The 22163-nt window shown below is 53.5% G+C and overlaps 1 pseudogene; it reads right to left on the bottom strand.

The window, feature by feature from the left end:
• Positions 1-16713: 16713 nt before the first annotated feature.
• On the bottom strand, positions 16714-21577 carry LOC125119174 (basic proline-rich protein-like; annotated as a pseudogene).
• Between the last annotated feature and the right edge of the window lie 586 nt (positions 21578-22163).

Here is a 22163-nt window from a genome sequence, read left to right as displayed (position 1 = left end):
ACCTGTGAAGCCCAAGCAGCTACTCCTTTCCTCGCACAAGCCCAGCTGGGGCCACGCTGCTTTCCCACACTGCCAACGGCTGTCCCTTTCCGGGAGGACAGCCGTAGCTACGCCAGGAGAAGGAAGCGATGTGCCCGGTCACCTTGCCAGGGCAATGGTATCTGGAGGAAACCCCACCGTATCAGGAAGCCGTCCTGAAATGTTACTGGCAGCCCTTCAGCAAGGCCCACATTCTGACACGCACATGCAGAGACCAGGACCCACTCATGTAACACTGGCCCAGCAGGATGGTGTGTAGCATTTCCAGCCACATGGCCCTGCCTCCATCTGATACCCCCCCACACACACACTCTGCCCCCTAAAATGACCCTTGTCTCGGCTGCAAACCGACCAATAACACAAGCCCTACACGGTTCTGAAATAACGGGTAGCCGAGGCTACGTATAGTCCCAAGGGTCCAAGGAAAAAAGCTGAGGAGGAAAATACTGGGAAGAGGCGAATAGCCAGCAATGGAGAAGAGGCAGGCAGGTAAGGAAGAGAATTAAGGGGGCATTCCCGCGGTGGCTCATTGAGTTGAGAAACCCACACAGTGTCCTTGAGGATGTGGGTTCGATCCCTGGCCTCTCTCAGTGGGCTAAGGATCTGGCCCTGTCGCAGGCTGCGGGAAAGGTTGCAGATGCAGGCCAGGCCTGGTGTTGCTGTGGCTGTGGAGCAGGCCAGCAGCTGCAGCTCCAATTCGACCCCTAGCCTCGGAACTTCCATATGCCTCAGGTGCGCCATCAAAAGTAACAAAACATAAGAAAATTTTGGTTGGAAAATTAGTAGTTGCCAAATTTTAGAATTAAATGTAACAGTCAACCTAATTTGGATGCTCTATTTAAAAATTCTGAGAATTCCGATGACACAACAGGGAAAGGATGTTTGAAAGTTAGATTACCTGCAATGCTCACAAGGAGCAAGTGCATCTGAGGAGGACCACATTCTGCACAGGGATTATGGAAGGGAAAAGTGACAAGCAGAGGTGTTATGGGAGCGCTCAGCTCTCAGGAAAAGGACAGCGCAAGTGGGGGACCGACGACAACAACCACTACTACTAAAATAAAAAGTAAAGGAAAATAAAGAGGCAGGAACGTTCTTCTCAGAAAAATATCCTCCTTTACCACACTCTTCTATCTTGGCAGCCTCCAGTCAGGTTCAGAGCTTTTGCGCCTATGGCCTGAACCTATCAACTCACAGAAACTAGCAGTGCTTCTCAAATGTGTGGAAAGCCCGTTGGAAGTGGGTTTTCTCCCAAATTCCGTCACAAGAATCCTGACTGAGACCGTAAAGAAAAGGCACATGCCTCATGAGCTCTTCTTAGAGGCAGCATCGGTTAAAGGTAGAATATTTTAGAAAGGAGGCCTTTCTCAGGGACAGTCTCATACATGGGAGGTACACGGAGTTGTTGGTTTTTTTTGGTTTTTTGGTTTTTTTTTTTTTTTAGGTCCACACCCGAGGCCTATGGAGGGTCCCAGGCTAGGGGTCAAACGGGAACTGTAGCTGCCGGCCTACACCACAGCCACAGCAACGCTGGATTCTCAACCCACTGAGCAAGGCCGGGGTCGAACCCGCGCCCTCATGAACGTTAGTCAGATTCGTTAACTGCAGAGCCACGACGGGAACGCCGGCATGTACAGAGATTTTAACTGGAATTTGATTAGCAGTCTTAGGGCTTTGTCAGTATGTTCCCCGACAAGAACTACATTCCATCTTCCCCCTCCATGTCATCTCCTCTCCCCAGGGTCCCCAAGATCCCGTGTTCTTCACTTTTCCTTTGAGGAGATTCCATCTTTCCCCGACAGAAGTGAGCTGTGCTGCTCCGAGTCTTGTTATGACTCTTAAAGGGGAAACCTTAAGCTTTCGCCGGCTGCTAAGGCGGGCTGTCTGGGTCGTGAGGGCCATACCAAGGGGAGGGACAAGGTCCACGTCCAGGAATGTGGGTGCTCAAGGGACTTTTCTGAATCTTTCCTAAGGTTCACTGTGGCTACAGCTTCACTTTTGAAAAAGTAATCTTGGATGCCGATAATGTGACTAACGACTTTTATCACAGACCCACAGGGTGATTCCACGGGAAGGAACTCAAAAGTCTCCTGCCCTGGTTTTACAGATATGCCCCCAAACTACTGCACACTCCTCCTGTCAAGTGAGGGAACCTGGACTGGCTTCTATGGTTACCACAGGCCCAAAAGTACTGGGATGTGCTTTGTGACACACGGTTACGGAAAGAGGGTGACTTCCATTTCTGCTTTGCTCTCTCACTCTGTCCCAGCATGGCTTGCTCCGGGGGGCAGCCGGCCCTGTGAGCCGGAAGCTCGCGGGTGTGCTGTGAGGGCATCGGGCCTATGAAGAGGGTCCACGTGGTGAGGAACTGAGGACCACGAGCCAACCGTGAGGGAGTGTGGAAGCAGGTCTTCCTCTGGCGGAACCTGAGAGGGACAAGCCCTATAGGACGGCTTGACTGCCACCTCCTGCAAACCCTGAGCCACAGTCACCCATTCCAATCCACTCCTGGACAGGGACCCCCACCGAATCATGAACCAATGGGATGCTGATGGCTCAAGCTGCTAAATGTGGGGGTAGTTGCTGTACCCGCAAACAGACAAGCAAATCTCCCCTCGTTACTCTCTTGTCCTTTCAAAGCAACACCACTTGGGAGAAACTCAAAGGGGAGAACTCCCTAAGGACAACGCATCTATTTCCGGAGGTTGGCCTCTACTCTTAGAGTCACCACATAGGATGTCAGGTGCTAGCGTTGTTGTTATCTATGATAGTTGTTGCCAACTCAGGAATGGATTATTTTTTTTACCCTCTTCTGACAAATGAAGGGGTTATTTGGCTTCCCAGTTCACCCTACCACCAATGTTATCCGTCAAGAGGAAGTCCATGGTCTGTAGAAATATACTTTACCGAACGAAGAACTTAAAATCCAAAGCTCCCAATCAGGAAGTAGGAGACCTCCTGTAATTTCAAGCACACTCAAGTTCCCAGAAGCAGATGAATTGCATCCTTGCTCATAGGGAACTTGTAGATAGGATCTGAAAGACAGAACTTTTTGAGTTAAACAAGTTCCAGGAAAGAAGGGCGCATGAGGAGAAGGGTTTAGAATCCTGGCTCCGTCCAAAGTGGAACAAAATAATACAAGAGAGAACGGCAACAACAACAACAAATGAAAGCGTGGGGGATTGTCAGTGCTGAAACCATAGGACATTTGATTTGGGGGCAGCCTGCCCACATCCTTGTCTCCGGGGAAGTACTTCAAGATGTGGGCATCCCATTAAAGCTCCCCATCGTACGTAGGTGCCCAAACCCCAGGCCACCGAGCTTGGTATAGGTCTGGGCCCATCATAATACTTAGCTTTACTCCCAGGCATCGGCTGAGCAGCTGGCATTGACTGGAGCCTCCCTGGTCAGTGTCTTCCAGAGAGTTCATATCTGAGTGAGCCGTGAAGATGCGGGGACGGCATACGGAGCTCATACGCAGTCGTCCTGGCAGCCGCACGGGAAGACGGAGGCGTTAAAGCCTTCTCATAACACGGAGCCATTAAATCCACGCATATTGGACCTCTCTGTTATGTGCATGTTCCCTTTCCCCTTTTCCGCATCAGCGAATTTTCGTTGGGGTCCTTGCCTCTGGAACTAAAATGTTCTGGGGGCAAGAAAAGATACAAATTGTGACCCCAACATTTGAGAGAGATTCCTGCCAGACACAAGGAGTTTTGGACTTCCTTTGATAAGAAAGCACAGATTTTGTCCACCAACTGATGGTCCTTCTGCCAAATTCTGTTACCTTGCCTTTCTGAAGCTGGAGGAGGGGCTTGCAACAGGAGTCCCCTTCTGCCCCTTTGGGAGCCTCTTTTCTGTCACAGACCAGTTGGACTGGAGCTGCTCTGAGTGCGGTTGGGGTAGGAGGGCTGCAAAGGAGGGTAGATACCTCATGCCATTTTCTTGCAAGCCGGGCTTAGGGGGCACTTGGGTGCTTTCTGCCATTTTCAGCGAGCAGAACACACGAGGGTCTCCTGGTCAGAGCTTGGGAGCACCACTGACAACAGGTCCTAAGGACCACGTAGATGTATGAGTCACTTTGCTGTAAACCCGCGAAGCTAGGGCGACACTGTAAATCACTCTTCCCCCAATAAAGCAGTTTCAAAAAGTAATACGTCTTGAGGAAGAACAAAACGCAGAAAAACTTGCGGGTTGCAAGGTCGGACGTGGGGAGGCCCGGCTCCCCCGGGCGGGGCCTAAGAGGCGCCAGAAGAGGCACGGACACGGCTGGCGAGAGGGTCGGCCCTTCGGGTTCCGCCCGGGGCTCGCGCCTCTGCCGCCGGCCGGGCGGTGGTGTGGTGGCAGGCGGGGGTGCGCAACGTGTGCCGCCCTGCTTCTCCCGCCGGTGCCCCACGGGCCCAGCGGCCTCGGCCCTCCCAAGGGGCAAGCCTCGGGCCTGGCCGCCTGGGCGCGCGGCTCGCCGGAGGCCCGCCCGCGGCCCGGGCGGGGGAGGGGGGCTTCGCGCGCCGCCCCGCGCCGCGCTCGGGGCGGGAGCGCGGCCTTGCCCGTCCCCAGGGCGGTTTCCCCTGCCGGGCTCGGAGGGCCCTGCCTCAGGCGCCGGCCCGTCTGTCGCCCTTTCCCGCTCCTGCGAGCGCCTGGGGATCCCCCTCACGGTGCGGGGCCCCGCGAGCCGCGCTCTGGGGGTGGGAGAGGGGAAGGGTGACCCTGGGGGGTGGAGGCGGGGTTGCTCGTCGTGCTCCTTCACGCGGCGTGTCGGGGGCACCGACTTGGCTGCGCCCGCGCCCTGGGTTCCCTTCACCGGGTTCGCGGGCACGCGCACGAGGGATGGCGGCGGCGGCGGCGGCGGCGGCCCGGCGACGGGAAGGGGGCTCTGCGCGCCGCCAGGAAAGTGCCCAGGTGAGGCGGGCGGGTGTCCCTGAGGCTGCGCAAGCGTTTCCCCCGTTGCCCACCAAGGCGAACGTTGGCCCCACTGGTACCCGAACTGCAGGCCACGGCCCAGCCACGAACTGGCATCTCCGGAAGTGCCTTGGTGGACCCGCTGGGAGACGCTGTGTGGGGCGCGAGGCGCCTTTCCCATGAGAAAGCCTCCTCTAGCGAGCAGAGAGGGAGCCTTGGGTGTGGGACCCCCCCCCCAGCCGCTGCTCCTCTCAGGGGTGCGGTTGCCATGCGGACCACAGCCACAGCCTGTGCCCAGAACCCCTCACGTCTGCCCGAGGGGCACGGCGCGGAGACAAAGTTAGAGAAAGAAAACAGAAAGCGGAGAAGAATTTCTTTACAAAAAGACTTGTCCAATTAAGCGAAGTGCATTTGTATCTCGAGAGGAAATGGAGACCAGAGTGAGCAATTTGAGGACAGAAAGCTGAAATTTCTTGTTTCACTTGGTGGATGCCAAAGTCAGGCTTGGAAGTCTCTCAGTTCAAAGCGACAGTCAACAGCGTATGAAGTTTTGAACTAGATTTAAACATGCACTACTGGAGAATCAAGTTTAAGGGCAGTCTCTTTGGTGCAGTTGACTTTGTTTCGGCCACCTGCTGGCTCAGTTGGAGTTAGTTGTGTGACGTAGTGTGTAAGAAGTTAAAATCATTCAAGGGAAGAACACTGACAAGCCCTGGAGGTAGGATGATTCTAGCTCTGAAGGAGTGTTCCTCAGATCCCTTCCTGCCAGGCTATGCGGCTTGTCAGAGTTTCCCAGGGATGCTTGGGGATGGGCTCCGTGCCACCATGGAGGCGTCCCAGAGGAGATTTCATCACTGGCGGAGTGTCGGGGGCACGGACTTGGCTGCGCCCGCGCCCTGTGTTCCCTTCACCGGGTTCGCGGGCGCGAAGACAGATGGAAGTGCGGTGCAACCCAAATATACTTTTGCTCCCCATGTTAACAACCTCCCGGGCAGGTTGCTTTTTAAATGCTGATTTCCTCGTGTCCATTGTAAATGTGTCTTTTAAGCCAGGAACTCTTCCAAGTTTGTGAGAAACGGGAGGGAGAAGTTAGCAGTGTGTCGTGAGGGAGCAAGTATTGCCCCAGGAAACAAAGACACCAGAAGATGCTCTTTAAAAAAAAAAAAAAAAAGACAGAGTGACTGTTTTCCCTTTCTTTTTAAAACTTGTAAGACGCATTGTCAGAGAATATTGTTGTCTGATATTTTGGGAAAGCAGTCTGAACAGTTTTCATTTAGGAGCCTTTAATTTCTTAACAATGTTATGTCTGTGGTTCTTCCCTGTCGTCATAATTAGGAAGTGCTGAAGGCGCTCTCTGCAGGGTTTTTCTGTATGCTACCTCAATACTCTTTGTCTTCTAGGGTAGATATTATTATTATTAATATCCTCATTTTCTGGGTGAGGAACCTGAGGCTCTGAGAGTCGAAGGAGCTTGCTAAAAATGCAGCGCGAACAAAAAACAGAGAGGCTAGAAGCTGATGTCTGAAGGACTCCAAATTCCTGCTTGCTTTTAACATATGGCATGCTGCCCTCGTTCTGAAGTACGCTCAGGTTTTGTTCGAGAGTGGTGGGGGACCTAGGCAGGGAGAGACTTGGGCAGTGAATCAGAAACGGAAAATGGGGATGAGTGGGTTTGAGGGAGAAGGAACCTAGAACGAAGCTTCCTTCCCTAGCAAAGAGGATCAGTTATTTTGGCGATCTTAAGGATTCCCTTGGGTTGAGCACCTGCTTCACCTTTGCAATCTTTCCTTGTTCCCTCACATCTTCAGACTCTCAGGAAAAAGGTCTGAAAATGATGAAAAGCACTGCGTTCTTGGTGTGGAATCCAGGGGAGTGTGAGAAACAATGGAGCTTTTTGACTCGCAGCTGGCTTGTGCATAAAGATGTCATTGGGAAGGAGGTAGACAGCATGGAGAGAGCTGTTCCTGTCCCCGAATCAAAAAGCTAAAGCAAAAACGTTTTCCAGGAAAGTGTTCCTGGAGGAAGCCTGCTAGAAGCATCCATGAGAAGGGGTCTCGGACGTTCCTATGCTGTGTTCGTGGCCCTCACATCCCAGACTCGCAAACACCCAGAACGACACATGGCGCTTAGAAACGGGAGGCTGATTGTTTTATTGGTAAATTGAAGATAGCTTGCCTCGTTCCAATGTCATGGTCTTCTGAAGGACAGGTGTCTCCCTACTCCTTGTCTGAAACAAACAAAAAAGGAAGTTCAGAGCGGTTTGGCAGGTGGTTCCTTGTCCCTACCGGTAATTGGTAATTGAAGGGAGGTCGGTGAGAGCCCATCTTCTCTCTCTCTTCTTCTTCCTCCTCTCCATTCCTTCCTAATTCCTCTTTGTGTATGGTTTGTATGCAGCGAACAGAGAGTGGGCTCAAAATTGTTGCTTGCAAGATGAATGAAAAAGATTCTTCTGAAGTTCTTTAGCTCTTGATTGCTGTGGATGATTTTTAGTACGTCTTTACAGAACTATTCACTGGAACCTATCCTACAGCAGCAAAAGCCTGCATCCAGCCTAAGTGTCCACTGATGGCGGTTTGCTTAAAGGGATCATGGCACAGCCAGGCGATGGCCTGGGATAGACTTGAAAAGAAAAGGGAGAGGGGGCCAACTTGATCCCTGTGGCTCTGGGCAACGACATGGACGTGTTCTGCGAAATAAGTAACTTGAATGAGCAGCGTATAGGGCTGCATATGAAGTATGAGAGCACTTGTGGATCAAAGAAGAGGGTAGGCATTATAGAGGCCTAAGCGCTTCCAAGGGTTGTTCACAAGACTTGACTGTGGTGGCTTTGGGGGAAGCTTGTGGGGAGGGAAGATGTGATCTGCCTTTGCAATTTGGCCTCACATCTTTGTTTTTGGTTCTCTTTTCTGTCCCCTTGAATGTAAATGATGTAATAGGAAATATTTAAAAGACCTGGAAAACACCGACCAGGATGAAAGCTAAGGTGTCATTGGCAGCACCTCTGGACCTGATAGGCCTGGTCAGCTGGAAACCTGAGATGGGAAGGCACTGAGCCTGAGGAGGAGGAGGAGGAGGAGGAGGGGAGGAGAGGACGAAAGGCAGACTCTGCTCTACTTGCTCATTACCAGCCCACATGAAGTAGGTAATCATCGGGGAAGAGGCAGTTTGGGGGGCCATGGTTCTTACAGTCAGAATCGCCCTGGCCGGTCTGTCAAAAATATGCAGGCTTGCTACTCTCTAGCAGGGAACGGAATAGAAGTCATTAGAACTGGTATCCAGGACTGTGCAGTTTCAAGCTGTTTCTGGTTGATTCCGTGACACATTAAAGTTTCAGACCTGTAAAGCTTAGGGCCCTCGATCCTCCCTGTCACTGAGTTCCAGATTACCGGGGTGGCTGTCCTGGGCGGGCCTTTATGGTTTCGCCCCTGGGTGGGGGTGGTCTGTGGTGTTCTCAGGAGGAGGTGGAGGAGGATGGTACTTATGATGAAAATTTTGATGTTGTCCTGATTGGGGTGGTTCTTGTTTGAGGTCCATAACCTTGTGAGGGTGGTCCTTGCAGAGGTCCATCACCTTTTTCTGCTTATCCATGCATAGTTCCATCACCTTGGGTGGTGGTTCTTGATAGAGTCCATGACCTTGTTGTGCTGGTTTCTCTGGAGGTCCATGACCTAGTGGGGGGAGTCCCTGTGGAGGTCCATGACCTGATGGGTTTGGTGCCTGATCAGGTCCATTACCTTGTGGGGTGGTCCCTGTCGATATCCTTGACCTGGTGGGTGTGGTCCTGAGGAGGCCCATGACCTTCTTTTATTGGTCCCTGTGCAGGTCCATGACCTAGTGTGGGTGGTCCCTGAGGATGTCCATGACCTTCTGGGGGTGATCCATGGTGAGGTCCACGACCTTGTGGTGGGGGTCTCTGTGGAGGTCTGTGACATTGTGGGGCTGTTCCCTATGAAGGTCCATCACCTTCGTTTTTACCATTAGGAGGGGGTCTATTTGGTGATCCTCTAGGTCCCCCAGGAGGTGGTCTGGGAAACTGCTCCTGGGAGCTCTGATTTGAGTTGTGTACATCTGTTGTAAGGTATGGCACAGGAATAGAGGAACTAGGGGAAGGAAAGGGTGCCTCTCATTTTGGTCTCTGGTCACCCCATCAGGCAGTCCTCTTCCTTTAGAACCTGCCTCTCCACTCTCAACTTCCCTCCCACCCACAGCGTTATTTGGCAGTACTCCTATTCATTCAGACACTAGAAATGTGGCATCTTAGTTCTTTGCTCTAGAGACAAACGAAATTGCCTTAAATAGGGCAAAAAAAGAAGTCATGGAATTCTTAGCTTTCCGAGAGGTTGTTTCCAAGGAAAGAAGAAAAGCAAAGAGATTATCAGTGTCAGTTATGATGGCCCTTACATTTGGAGACACTGACAGGGCTTGCCAACTGTGACTCCAAGTCTGGCCACTTGAGTGCATCATGCTCCAAGACCGGATGAAGAAATACTAAGAGGCAAGTGATGGCCTACACAGGATTCACTAAATAACTGTGGCCAGTGTGAATTAGATATGAGGACACATTTGAATGGAGCAGCACAGAAAGAGGGAACCAGACTCCAATTCTTTGCATTCTTCCATAAACCATATAGTATACCGAGGGGCATTGGGGAGAACGAGAACCCTGGAAGGGTTGGTGCTCAGTAGACTGGAGGAGGCAGAATTTGAGCTGCTTCCCTCTGCTCTCCTCCCTCAGCTGTCATTTCCGGCCTGAGGGAACAGGCCGCATACTCTGTGGCATCCAAGCCACACATCTCTGTTATGCACGTTAGGGCCCTGCTCGTGGGTCCCTGAATCGCGGCTGGTGAAGAATGGCCTATATCCTCTGGGATACTAACATTCATCCAGTCGTGACAAGACAGTGAAAACGACAAGACTCTCTAGAACAGAGCAGTTGCTAAAGATACAAAAAGAAAGGAAGTTGGTGGAGGATTTGAGGTGACCTATCCGGTAGGAGGCTGGGAAATCCTGCACTGTTGCCTTCAAGGAGGAAAAGCACAAGATAAAGCGCAAAATGCATTCCAGATACCTTGGAAGATGCCCCAAGTACCTCGTCCACACAACCTGTGATGCCGTTGCAAAGGGAGGACGACGTGAAGGGGTGACGGGGTGGTTCTTATGCTGAGGGTCCACCACAGAGTCCAAAGAGAGGAGGCCCTGGGTTTTCGTTTGGGTTTGGTTTTCCTGTCCCCCTGGTTTCCGGTCTACCCTCATGCTGGTTCAGGCAAAGTGCTGGGTGTTTCTGTGTCTTATTTTCCTGTCCTTCTGCTCTCCCTCCACATGAGACACTTCACCTACATTAACATGGCCTCACCCAGGTGGGGTGACCGGGAATCAACACGCAGGTACCACCTTCCACAGCACCTTCCACAGAACGGGGCGTGTGAATGGGAGCAAAACGCAACCCCTGGGCCCTGGGATCTCTGTGTCTCTATGGAGAGTGAGCTAGAGAGATTGAGGGTCCTGATCCCTGTCGCTTCAGTAAAAAGCCTGACCCGGGCGTCCCCTCCTGCATGTGTGCGACCCCCTCTCGCGAGGCCACCTTCTCCCCCTGCCTGCTTTGATGACTGTAATGCCTTCCCGAGGACCCTTCTCTGTACTGGTCGGGCCTCCCCGCAGTGCATCCCTCACAGTCGAGTCAGTGAGACGTGTGCAGAAATGCCAGGCTTCCCTTGTCAGTCTGTGGTTCAAGACTCTGTACGGGGTTCCAGGTACACTTTATGCAGCGTCAGCGAGGGCGTGAGGGGCCTTATCCTTGCCTTAAGCACCTGCAGCCCAGGCTTTCCACCTCCCCCGCCCCCTTCTCCACCAGCACCCTCACTCCCGTGGCATCTAACGAACCCCACGCAGAGTCTCAGCAATGGCCCCCCCCCCTTCTTGGTGCTTACCAAAAAACGGGCTCCGGGCTGAGCTCAGGGCCAGCAAGGCCACTGAGAGCAGGATCAGCAGCATCTTGGAGGAAGCGCTGCGGTTGTTCTCAGCTCCGTCCTGGGAGGATCCAGGCAGCTTCCTTTATAAAGACCAGCAGGACAATGGTATCTTTGAGCTCCATGCTGGGCGGACCTCATCACTGGATGGAAAGGTTAGAGCTGAGCTTTAGCCCAGCAGGATGGAGGGGGTAAGAGGGTGTCAGCATGTGACTTGAGCCCGAGTTGTGAAGGAACAGTGTCCCAAGCCATCGGCGCAGACGTCAAAGTTGTTCTGTCACCCTTTGACTGCCGTCTGTTCCCTGAGACTGTTGCTCTGTCCTTCGTGGAGCTGTTGGTGTGTGGGCTGTGCATGTGTCTGTGTGTCTGTGTGTTGGCCGTGATCCTGTAGCCCAGACGACGCTGGTCAATATCTCTGGCCATGATCGTGGCCCAGGCCCCATCACTCATGGCCTGTCTGTCCATACGCATATGCTAGGTAGCAAAACGTCTTGCTGATGCACACATCATCTCTGTCTGTCTTTGAAACGTATGTGGAAAAGCGCTGTCGTGCACACACGGGTGGCGGAAGGCTGAGCCTCACTCAGCCTGCCCGGGCCCCCAGACGTCGTCCGGGAGGCTCTCCCTGCACTTGGTGGTGTGGAACAAAGGTGACCCGATACCTTTCCTTCGTATAAACAGCCTTCGGTGTGCTGGTACTTACCGAAGGCAAAGGTAGACACAGAACACTCCGGGGAACTTCTGGGACAGCACCAAATGCATACACAGTTCCTTGAAGGGATCATGTCATTGCATGTGTACAAGACTTTGTGCCGCTTCTTTTGTAAGAGTCCATGTCCCTCCTTCCTGCTAAGCAGTGTTTTCAACTCTGGTTCCCCACTGACTGTTCAGCCATGCTGCTGGACAAACGGCTATTCCCTTCAAAACCTCCATGGCATCGTCTTGCCCTTCTCTTCTTCCGTCAGTTTCCTTGTTAGCAACTGTATTCACCAATCGTTGTTCATCACGGGGAATTTTCTCTGCAAAGTTCTGCCACTCGTTTCCCCCCATCCCCTATCTCAAACTTATTTGCTGATGTTATATCGCCTTCTCAATCCTCTCTGATTCAATGTAGAGTTTCATCTCCGTTTGGTTTGTGCTGTGCATTTTGGGAGGAGGTTTTTGGGGGGCGGGACATGTTTTGTTTTGTATTTATGTGTTTTGTCTTGTTTTTGTCTTTTGTCTTTTTAGGGCTGCACCCAAGGCATATGGAGGATCCCAGGCTAGGGATGGGATCAGAGCTCTAGCTGCCAGCCTACCCCATAGCCACAGCAATGCAGGATCCGAGCTGCGTCTGTGACCTACACCACAGCTCCCGGAAACGAGGGATCCTTAATCCACTGAGCAAGGCCAGGCATCAATCCCACGTCCTCATGGATCCTGCTCGGGTTCGCTAACCACTGAGCCACGACGGGAACTCCTTTTTGGTGTTTTATGGCCGCACCTGAGGCATAATACATTTCCCAGCCTAGGGTTTGAATTGGAGGTGCAGCCACGGACACAGCAACACCAGATCCGAGCCGCCTCTGCGACCTACACCACAGCTCACAGCAACACCAGATCCTTAACCGAAATTATTCCAAAAAATCACAGAGGAAGGGACACTCCCAAACTCAGTCTATGAAGCCACCATCACCCTGATACCAAAACCAGACAAAGATACCACACCAAAAGAAAATTACAGGCCAATGTCACTGAAGAACATAGGTGCAAAACTCCTCAACAAAATACTAGCAAACTGCATCCAACAATACATTAAAAGGATTGTACATCATGGTCAAGTGGGATTTATCCCAGGGATGCAAGGATTCTTCAATATTTGCCAATCAATCAGTGTGATACACCACATTAACAAACTGAAGAATAGAAACCATATGATCCTCTCAGTAGACGTGGAAAAAGCCTTTGACAAAATCCAACACCCATTTCTGATAAAAACCCTTCAGAGAGTGGGCATAGAGGGAACCTACCTCAACATATTAAAGGCCATATATGACAGTCCTAGGGCTACCATCCTTCTCAAGGGTGCAAAGCTGAAAGAATTCCTGCTGAGATCAGGAAACAAGACAAGGATGTCCGCTCTCACCACTACTATTCAGCATAGTTTGGAAGTCCTAACCATGGCAATCAGAGAAGTAAAAGAAATAAAAGGAATCCAAATTGGAAAGGAAGAAGTAAAACTATCGCTATTTGCCAATGCCATGATACTATACCTAGAGAATCCTAAAGACTCTACCAGAAAACTGTTAGAGCTCATCAATGAATCTGGCAAAGTTGCAGGATACAAAATTAATACATGGAAATCAACTGCATTTCTATATGCTAATAATGAAAGATCAGAGAGAGAAATTAGGGAAGCCATCTCGTTTACCATCACATCCAAAAGAATAAATACCGAGGAGTAAACCTACCTAAAGAGACAAAAGACCTGTGTTCTGAAAACTATAAGATACTGATGAAAGAAATCAAAGACGACACAAATAGATGGAAAGACATACCATCTCTTGGACTGGAAGAGTCAATATTATCAAAAGGACTATACTACCCAAGGCCATCTACAGATTCATGCAATTCCTATCACGCTACCAAGGACATTTTTCACAGAACTCAAACAAAATCTTTTAAAATTTGTTTGGAAGCACAAAAAAACCAAGACTAGCCAAAGACATCCTGAAAAAGAAACCTGGAGGTGGAGGCAGCAGCCTCCCTGACGTCAGACTATACTACAAAGCAGGAGTCATCAAAACCGTATGGTACTGGCACAAAGACAGAAATACAGGTCAGTGGAACAGGATAGAAAGCCCAGAATTAAACCCACACACCTACAGTCAACTAGCCTATGACAAAAGAGGCAAGAATATACAAATGGAGAAAAGACAGCCGATGCAATAAGTGGTGCTGGGAAACCTGGACAACCACAAGTAAAAGAGTGAAATTAGAACACTTCCTACCACCATACATAAAAATAAACTCAAAATAGATTAAAACACCTAGATATGACAAGTTACTATAAAACTCTTAGAGAAAGCCTCCTTTCTAAAAATATCTACCTTTAACCGATGCTGCCTCTAAGAAGAGCTCAGGAGGCATGTGCCTTTTCTTTACGGTCTCAGTCAGGATTCGTGTGACGGAATTGGGAGAAAACCCACTTCCAACGGGCTTTCCACACATTTGAGAAGCACTGCTAGTTTTCTGTGAGTTGATAGGTTCAGGCCATAGGCGGCAAAAGCTCTGAACCTGACTGGAGGCTGCCAAGATAGAAGAGTGTGGTAAAGGAGGATATTTTTCTGAGAAGAACGTTCCTGCCTCTTTATTTCCTTTACGTTTATTTAGTAGTAGTGGTTGTTGTCGTCGGTCCCCCACTTGCGCTGTCCTTTTCCTGAGAGCTGAGCGCTCCATACCACCTCTGCTTGTCACTTTTCCCTTCCATAATCCCTGTGCAGAATGTGGTCCTCCTCAGATGCAACTTGCTCCTTGTGAGCATTGCAGGTAATCTAACTTTCAAACATCCTTTCCCTGTTGTGTCAGGAATTCTTAGTCCCTCCATCCTGGCCTGGGTTCCTCCTTGTTCCGTAGCCTCACCAGTCCTGATGACCCAGTTTTTCCATCCCTTAGGGAAACTCCCATGTGCATCTCACTTGGTAATTCAGACGTGGCAACCGGCTCTACATTTTTAGCTGAACTATGGACTCACCGGCTACAGCCGTAATTTTCTTACGATCAAAGGTATTCAAAGCTGCAAAAATACACAGAGGAAGACGTTTATTTTTGGCCTGGAAGCTTCAGAAATACTTGAAGAGCAAGGGTTTCCGGTCACAAAAGAAATTCCCTGGGCCTAGGGACAGAGAAGAATGCCTCAGGGGAAAGCGATGGAGAGAAATGCACTTTAGGCTCTGTTAAGCTCCCACTACACCTGGCCCACACCCCAAACCGATAGGACTTTGAGGTTTGCCAGAGGAAATATCAGTCTGTCCAAGAAGCTTGGAAAAATGACGCCAAGGCTGTCTGTGGGTGGCCTTCAGCTGAAACCCTGTGCAGGAACCTGCTTGCCCAGCCAGAAGCCGTACAGTGGATGGGAAATGACTGAACAAAGACGATCGGACAAACGGTCCCTCTCTGCCCCCGTTGGCACAGTCTTTTCCCAGGTGAACGAGAGAGGTATGAACTGGCCTGGAAAATGGCCGAAGCAGAGAGACTGGACAGAGGCACACCATGGGATGGTGACAGGTTGCCTGACAAGCAGAACCAGCTAGAGCCTCAAGAGTCATCATCGGTGCCGTTGTGGGGCCAACCACTAGAGACCCGTGGGGAGATAAAGACAGAGCAGCAGGTGACTCATAACCGGGCACACCCACCCGCCCTGGTGTCTTCACGGACATTACCTGCCACGTGAGGAGGAAGGACCCTGTGTAAATGCCTAAGTGTAGGTAGCCTCAGTTGACTAGAATTCAGCAGAGTCAGAGCGAGAGATAGAGATTCAGGTGAAAGACGTTCAAGATTCAGAAGAAGATAGACGTTTCCCAGATGTGCGGAACACAGGAGTGATAGCCACAGCACACAAGCAAAGCAGACACCAGGGGAACTACGCAGTAACCAACGTGAAAATGAATAAGGGTGACTACAGAACAGGCACTCTGGCTGCTGTGAGAGACGGTCAGCGTGCTTCCCAGTGGCATCTGGCTTCTTGATCATCTTCTCAAGCCGACAGCTCCATGTCCGGGCATGTACTGGACCAGGCAAGACAAGGCTGAAGGCCCAAGGGTGAAAGTCAGGCTGGTGTCTGGGTGTATGCTGCTTTACTGCCTAGTCATCGTGAAAATTACGAAGCTCTGAGGTGGACGGTGGCCCTGGGGTCATCTGAGGCGTGCATGGCATCAGTCCCCAGCGGCCTTTAACCGCAGCCTGCCTGGTGAACCGCGGGATCCGGAGAGGGCGGTTCCCCTCTTCCAGGACTTCAGAACCTCACTGATTCGGACTCGGCACCCCTAGCCGCCAACACACTGGAGCGGCCTTCGGGGAGGGGCTCCGACCCTTGCAGCGCCACTGTCGTGGCTAATGGTGCTGACCCCTCCACGAGGCCTTCTGACTGTCTGCCCTGTCTGTTCTTACAGCAGGTTAGCCCGCTGTGATTGATCCAGACACCTCGCTTTTTCGAGCACAGCGTGCTACCTGCCTCCCTTATGAAAGGCACTCAGGATTGCCAAAGAGCGGGGAGGGAGAAAACGAGGGAGGGTGAACACTCAGCCATGATCAAAAGGGGGGATGGGTACGGTGGGCTGGAGGGAACGGGACCTCGCGTCACGTTTGTGCCCCTCGCGGCAGGATGAATTACTTCAGCAAGTTTAAGGATGTCCTCAGCCTGTGCAGCTCCTTCACGTTGGCTTATTCTCCTTGTTTCCCTAAAATTCCTAGACTCTCAGTCACAGGTGTGAAAGTCATAACACCGTGGGTACACTGGTGCTGCAGAACCCAGGGAAGGGCAGGGACAGGCCCCTGGCTTGTGAATACGGTGGTCAGTGGGGGAGGAGGAGGCCCTGGCAGGTAGAAAAGGACGGAAACATTCTTTTCCACAAGCAAAGGACGAAGCAGAAATGCTTTGCAGACATGCGGTCCAGGAGGAAACCTGCTGGACGCAAGAGTGACACGGGGGCTTGGAAGCTCCTATGCCACGATCCTGGCCCTCGAATGTCAGCCTCCCAAACACCCAGAAGGACACGGGGCACTTAGAAACTGGATGCAGATGATTTTATTGGTAATCGAAGCTCAACCGTCACATTCCAATGTCACGGCTCTCCGAAGGACGGGTGTTTTCACGCTCATTTTCTGGAACACAAAAAGCAAGGTCATAGAGGTGTGGCAGGTGGTTTCTAACGCCGGCCACTCACTAAAGGGAAGGGGGCGAGAGCCCGACATTTGTCCTTCTCTTCTTCCTCCTCCTCCTCTTCCCTGCCTAGTTCCTTTTCGTTCCTGGCTTGAAGGTACCCAGCAGATAATGGGCTCTGCATTGTTGTTGGCCAGATCCTTCTTAGGCTGCATCTGTCTGAATTGCTGTCTATAATGTGCATACGTGTGTGAACAAAACAGTTCCTGCCGTATATTCCAGAAGAGCCGAGCAATGAATCCAGCCTGGTAGGGGTGGTGTGTAAAGGAACCACGGCACAGCCAGGTAATGGATGGTGTGCCGTGCTAAAACAAAACCGCAACAACAAAACCAAGGGTCCCGACAGCTCCACCGAGGGTCTATGAGCTTGCCTGGGAGAGTTCTAAGAAATGCGTTATTTGAAATTAGCAGTGGAGACCTATGCTCTCCTGTGTGGGCTAAAGAAGCGTATGTATGCACTTAAATAGGTAGAAATGTTTCCAGGAAGGTGTCCCACAGAGTGAACCGGAGTACCCTTTCGGGAAGGAAGTGGGGAGGGAGGATGTGCTATGCCTCTGAGAGGTGGCCTCTTGCCTTTCTCCTTACTAGTTTTAACTTGAGCACATGCTGGAAAGGTTTTTAAACTAGGTAGCATCCAGCCGTATGTATTTGCAGTATTGCTTCGCAGTGACAGTGGACCGGAGAGGCCTGGTCAGGTGAAACTTGAGACAGAAAGACAGTGTGCCTGAGGGACGAGGGGACGAGAGGTCCAAGGCAGAGCACAGCTCTCCTTGCTCGTTCCCAGCGCACTTGAGTAAGACAGGTCATGACTGGGGAAAGGCACTTTTGTCTGCTTCTGAGCGTGGAGAATCACCTCGGATAGGATGTGAAACCTGCCAAGGCTTGCTACTCTATGCCGGGATGTCTGACTGGAAATCCTGAAAACTCGGGCCTGGGGCTAGGCAGTGTCAGCATGGTTCCCGTTGGTTCAGGGACACCCAAAAGGTTGAGGCGCTTCCTGCGGGCTTAGCAGGTAAAAGACCCAGCAATGTCCATGGGGTGGCTGTGGTGACCGCTGCCAGGGCAGGTTCAAAGCCTGGACAGGGAACGTCGGCATGCCATGGGCATGACCGAAACAAGAAAAAACACTGAAGAGTTCTGCACCTGCAGGCTTCGGTGCCAGGAGAGGAAAGGGAACTGGATCATACCTTCCTTGAATTTCGGGGTCACTGGGGTGTGCGGGCTTGGTGGAGTCTTGGTGTGCTGGGACCTGGGGGTGGTGGGGGGTGGCCCGGGCGGAGGTCTGGCACCAGTGGGGGGGGTCCGGGTGGCGGTGTGGTCCTGGTGGGGGCGGTCCGGGGCGGGGGTCTGGCACCAGGTGGGGGGGGGTCCGGGTGGCGGCGGTCCGGGTGGGGGTGGGGGTGGCGGGGGTCTGGCACCAGGTGGGGCGGGTCCGGATGGCGGCGGTCCGGGTGGGGGTGGGGGGTGGCGGGGGGTCTGGCACCGGTGGGGTGTGGTCCGGGTGCGGCGGTCCGGGGTGGGGGTGGGGGTGGCGGGGATCGGCACCAGGGTGGGGCTGGTCCGGGTGGCGGCGGTCTGGGTGGGGCGGTCCGGGTGGGGGTGGGGGTGGCGGGGGTCTGGCACCCGGTTGGGGCGGGTACCGGGTGGGGCGGTCCGGGTGGGGTGGGGGTGGCGGGGGTCTGGCACCAGGTGGGGGTGGTCCGGGTGGCGGCGGTCTGGGTGGGGGCGGTCCGGGTGGGGGTGGGGGTGGCGGGGGTCTGGCACCCGGTGGGGCGGGTCCGGGTGGGGGCGGTCCGGGTGGGGGTGGGGGTGGCGGGGGTCTGGCACCAGGTGGGGTGGTCCGGGTGGCGGCGGTCTGGGGGGGGGCGGTCCGGGTGGGGGTGTGGCGGGGGTCTGGCACCCGGTGGGGCGGGTCCGGGTGGCGGCGGTCCGGGTGGGGGTGGGGGTGGCGGGGGTCTGGCACCAGGTGGGGGTGGTCCGGGTGGCGGTGGTCCGGGTGGGGGTGGTGGCGGCGGTGGTGGGCCAGCGGGTGGGGGTGCTTTCTTCCTTGGTTTGTCACCGGATGGGGCTGGTCCCTGCTGGGGTCCGTCAGCGGGTGGGGGTGGTTCCTGATCGCTGTCGTTAGCCGGTGGTGATGGTGGTCCCGGCGGGGGTCTGGGTCCGGGCTGGGATTCGTTAGCCGGTGGGGGTGGTCCGGGCGGGGGTCTGGCACCAGGTGGGGCTGGTCCCGGTGGGGGTGGTCCGGCTGGTGGTCCGGGTGGTGGAGGTCCCGGCGGGGTCTGGCACCCGGTGGGGCTGGTCCGGGTGGCGGTGGTCTGGGTGGTGGAGGTCCGGCGGGGGTCTGGCACCCGGTGGGGGGTCCGGGTGGCGGTGGTCCGGGTGGGGGTGGGGGTGGGGTGGCGGGGGTCTGGCACCCGGTGGCGGGTCCGGGTGGCGGTCCGGTGGGGGGGGTGGTGGGGGTCTGCACCCGGTGGGGGGTGGTCCGGGTGGCGTGGTCCGGGTGGGGGTGGGGGTGGCGGGGGTCTGGCACCAGGTGGGGGGTTCCGGGTGCGGTGGTCCGGTGGTGGGGTCCGGCGGGGTGTCTGGCACCCGTGGTGGCTGGTCCCTGCTCCGGTCCGTCACCTGGTGGTCGTGCTCTCTTCTGATGTCCCTCACCTTGGCTTTCCTCAGGAGGAGGGGGTCTGGGCGGTCCCTCCTCCAGGAGGTGGTCTCAGAAACGTCTCAGCGGAGTTTGAGTTGGCATCCTCTAAATCTGCTAGAGACCGACACGGGAATAGGGCACATTGTAGGTGGTAGACCGCCCCCCTCACATTTTGAACCCTGAACACCTTGTCAGCTAGTCCATTTCTGCTGAGCCTGCCTCTCTTCTACCAACAACCTTCCTCCCCACTGCCTCCATCCTCTGCAGAGACTACTTTAGTGAGTCTTAGTAGAGCCTTGCTCTGGCAAAGAGCGTGTCCCTTAAATTGGGCAAGAGAGATGTTGGAGGTCTCAGAATTCCCAGGGGAGGTCTCCAAGGACAGAAGAAAAGCTAACGCAGTGAAACATTGGCAGTTACATGTTGAGTCACGGACATAGCCTGCCACTGTGATTCCAACCCTGGTCACTTGAGTGCCTGTGTGGAAGCCTCATACTCCAAGCCGAGGTGGATCAAATAGCTGAGAGAGAACGAAAGACAACGTGACGGCCACACAGGATTCGTCTGAATAACCGTGGCCAATTTTCATTGGCACAAGGACACAGTTGAATGGAGAGGCAGAGAGAAAAGCCACCCAGACCCCAGTTCTTTGCATTTTTCCATAAACCATATACGTATACCGAGGGGGCAATTGGGGCCAACGGGAAACACTGGAAGGGTTGGTGCTCAGTAGACTGGAGGAGGCAGAATTTGAGCTGCTTCCCTCTGCTCTCCTCCCTCAGCTGTCATTTCCGGCCTGAGGGAACAGGCCGCATACTCTGTGGCATCCAAGCCACACATCTCTGTTATGCACGTTAGGGCCCTGCTCGTGGGTCCCTGAATCGCGGCTGGTGAAGAATGGCCTATATCCTCTGGGATACTAACATTCATCCAGTCGTGACAAGACAGTGAAAACGACAAGACTCTCTAGAACAGAGCAGTTGCTAAAGATACAAAAAGAAAGGAAGTTGGTGGAGGATTTGAGGTGACCTATCCGGTAGGAGGCTGGGAAATCCTGCACTGTTGCCTTCAAGGAGGAAAAGCACAAGATAAAGCGCAAAATGCATTCCAGATACCTTGGAAGATGCCCCAAGTACCTCGTCCACACAACCTGTGATGCCGTTGCAAAGGGAGGACGACGTGAAGGGGTGACGGGGTGGTTCTTATGCTGAGGGTCCACCACAGAGTCCAAAGAGAGGAGGCCCTGGGTTTTCGTTTGGGTTTGGTTTTCCTGTCCCCCTGGTTTCCGGTCTACCCTCATGCTGGTTCAGGCAAAGTGCTGGGTGTTTCTGTGTCTTATTTTCCTGTCCTTCTGCTCTCCCTCCACATGAGACACTTCACCTACATTAACATGGCCTCACCCAGGTGGGGTGACCGGGAATCAACACGCAGGTACCACCTTCCACAGCACCTTCCACAGAACGGGGCGTGTGAATGGGAGCAAAACGCAACCCCTGGGCCCTGGGATCTCTGTGTCTCTATGGAGAGTGAGCTAGAGAGATTGAGGGTCCTGATCCCTGTCGCTTCAGTAAAAAGCCTGACCCGGGCGTCCCCTCCTGCATGTGTGCGACCCCCTCTCGCGAGGCCACCTTCTCCCCCTGCCTGCTTTGATGACTGTAATGCCTTCCCGAGGACCCTTCTCTGTACTGGTCGGGCCTCCCTGCAGTGCATCCCTCACAGTCGAGTCAGTGAGACGTGTGCAGAAATGCCAGGCTTCCCTTGTCAGTCTGTGGTTCAAGACTCTGTACGGGGCTCCAGGTACACTTTATGCAGCGATGGCGTGAGGGGCCTTATCCTTGCCTTAAGCACCTGCAGCCCAGGCTTTCCACCTCCCCCGCCCCCTTCTCCACCAGCACCCTCACTCCCGTGGCATCTAACGAACCCCACGCAGAGTCTCAGCAACGCCCCCCGCCCCCCTTCTTGGTGCTTACCAAAAAACGGGCTCCGGGCTGAGCTCAGGGCCAGCAAGGCCACTGAGAGCAGGATCAGCAGCATCTTGGAGGAAGCGCTGCGGTTGTTCTCAGCTCCGTCCTGGGAGGATCCAGGCAGCTTCCTTTATAAAGACCAGCAGGACAATGGTATCTTTGAGCTCCATGCTGGGCGACCTCATCACTGGATGGAAAGGTTAGAGCTGAGCTTTAGCCCAGCAGGATGGAGGGGGTAAGAGGGTGTCAGCATGTGACTTGAGCCCGAGTTGAAGGAACAGTGTCCAAGCCATCGGCGCAGACGTCAAGTTGTTCTGTCACCCTTTGACTGCCGTCTGTTCCCTGAGACTGTTGCTCTGTCCTTCGTGGAGCTGTTGGTGGTGTGGGCTGTGCATGTTGTCTGTGTGTCCGTGTGTTTGGCCGTGATCCTGTAGCCCAGACGACGCTGGTCAATATCTCTGGCCATGATCGTGGCCCAGGCCCCATCACTCATGGCCTGTCTGTCCATACGCATATGCTAGGTAGCAAACGTCTTGTGATGCACACATCATCTCTGTCTGTCTTTGAAACGTATGGTGGAAAAGCGCTGTCGTGCACACACGGGTGGCGGAAGGCTGAGCCTCACTCAGCCTGCCCGGGCCCCCAGACGTCGTCCGGGAGGCTCTCCCTGCACTTGGTGGTGTGGAACAAAGGTGACCCGATACCTTTCCTTCGTATAAACAGCCTTCGGTGTGCTG

This window comes from Phacochoerus africanus, unplaced genomic scaffold (genome assembly GCF_016906955.1).
Source record: "Phacochoerus africanus isolate WHEZ1 unplaced genomic scaffold, ROS_Pafr_v1 Scaffold_170, whole genome shotgun sequence".
Classification (NCBI taxonomy): domain Eukaryota; kingdom Metazoa; phylum Chordata; class Mammalia; order Artiodactyla; family Suidae; genus Phacochoerus; species Phacochoerus africanus.
This window is presented reverse-complemented; position numbering and strand designations above follow the sequence as displayed.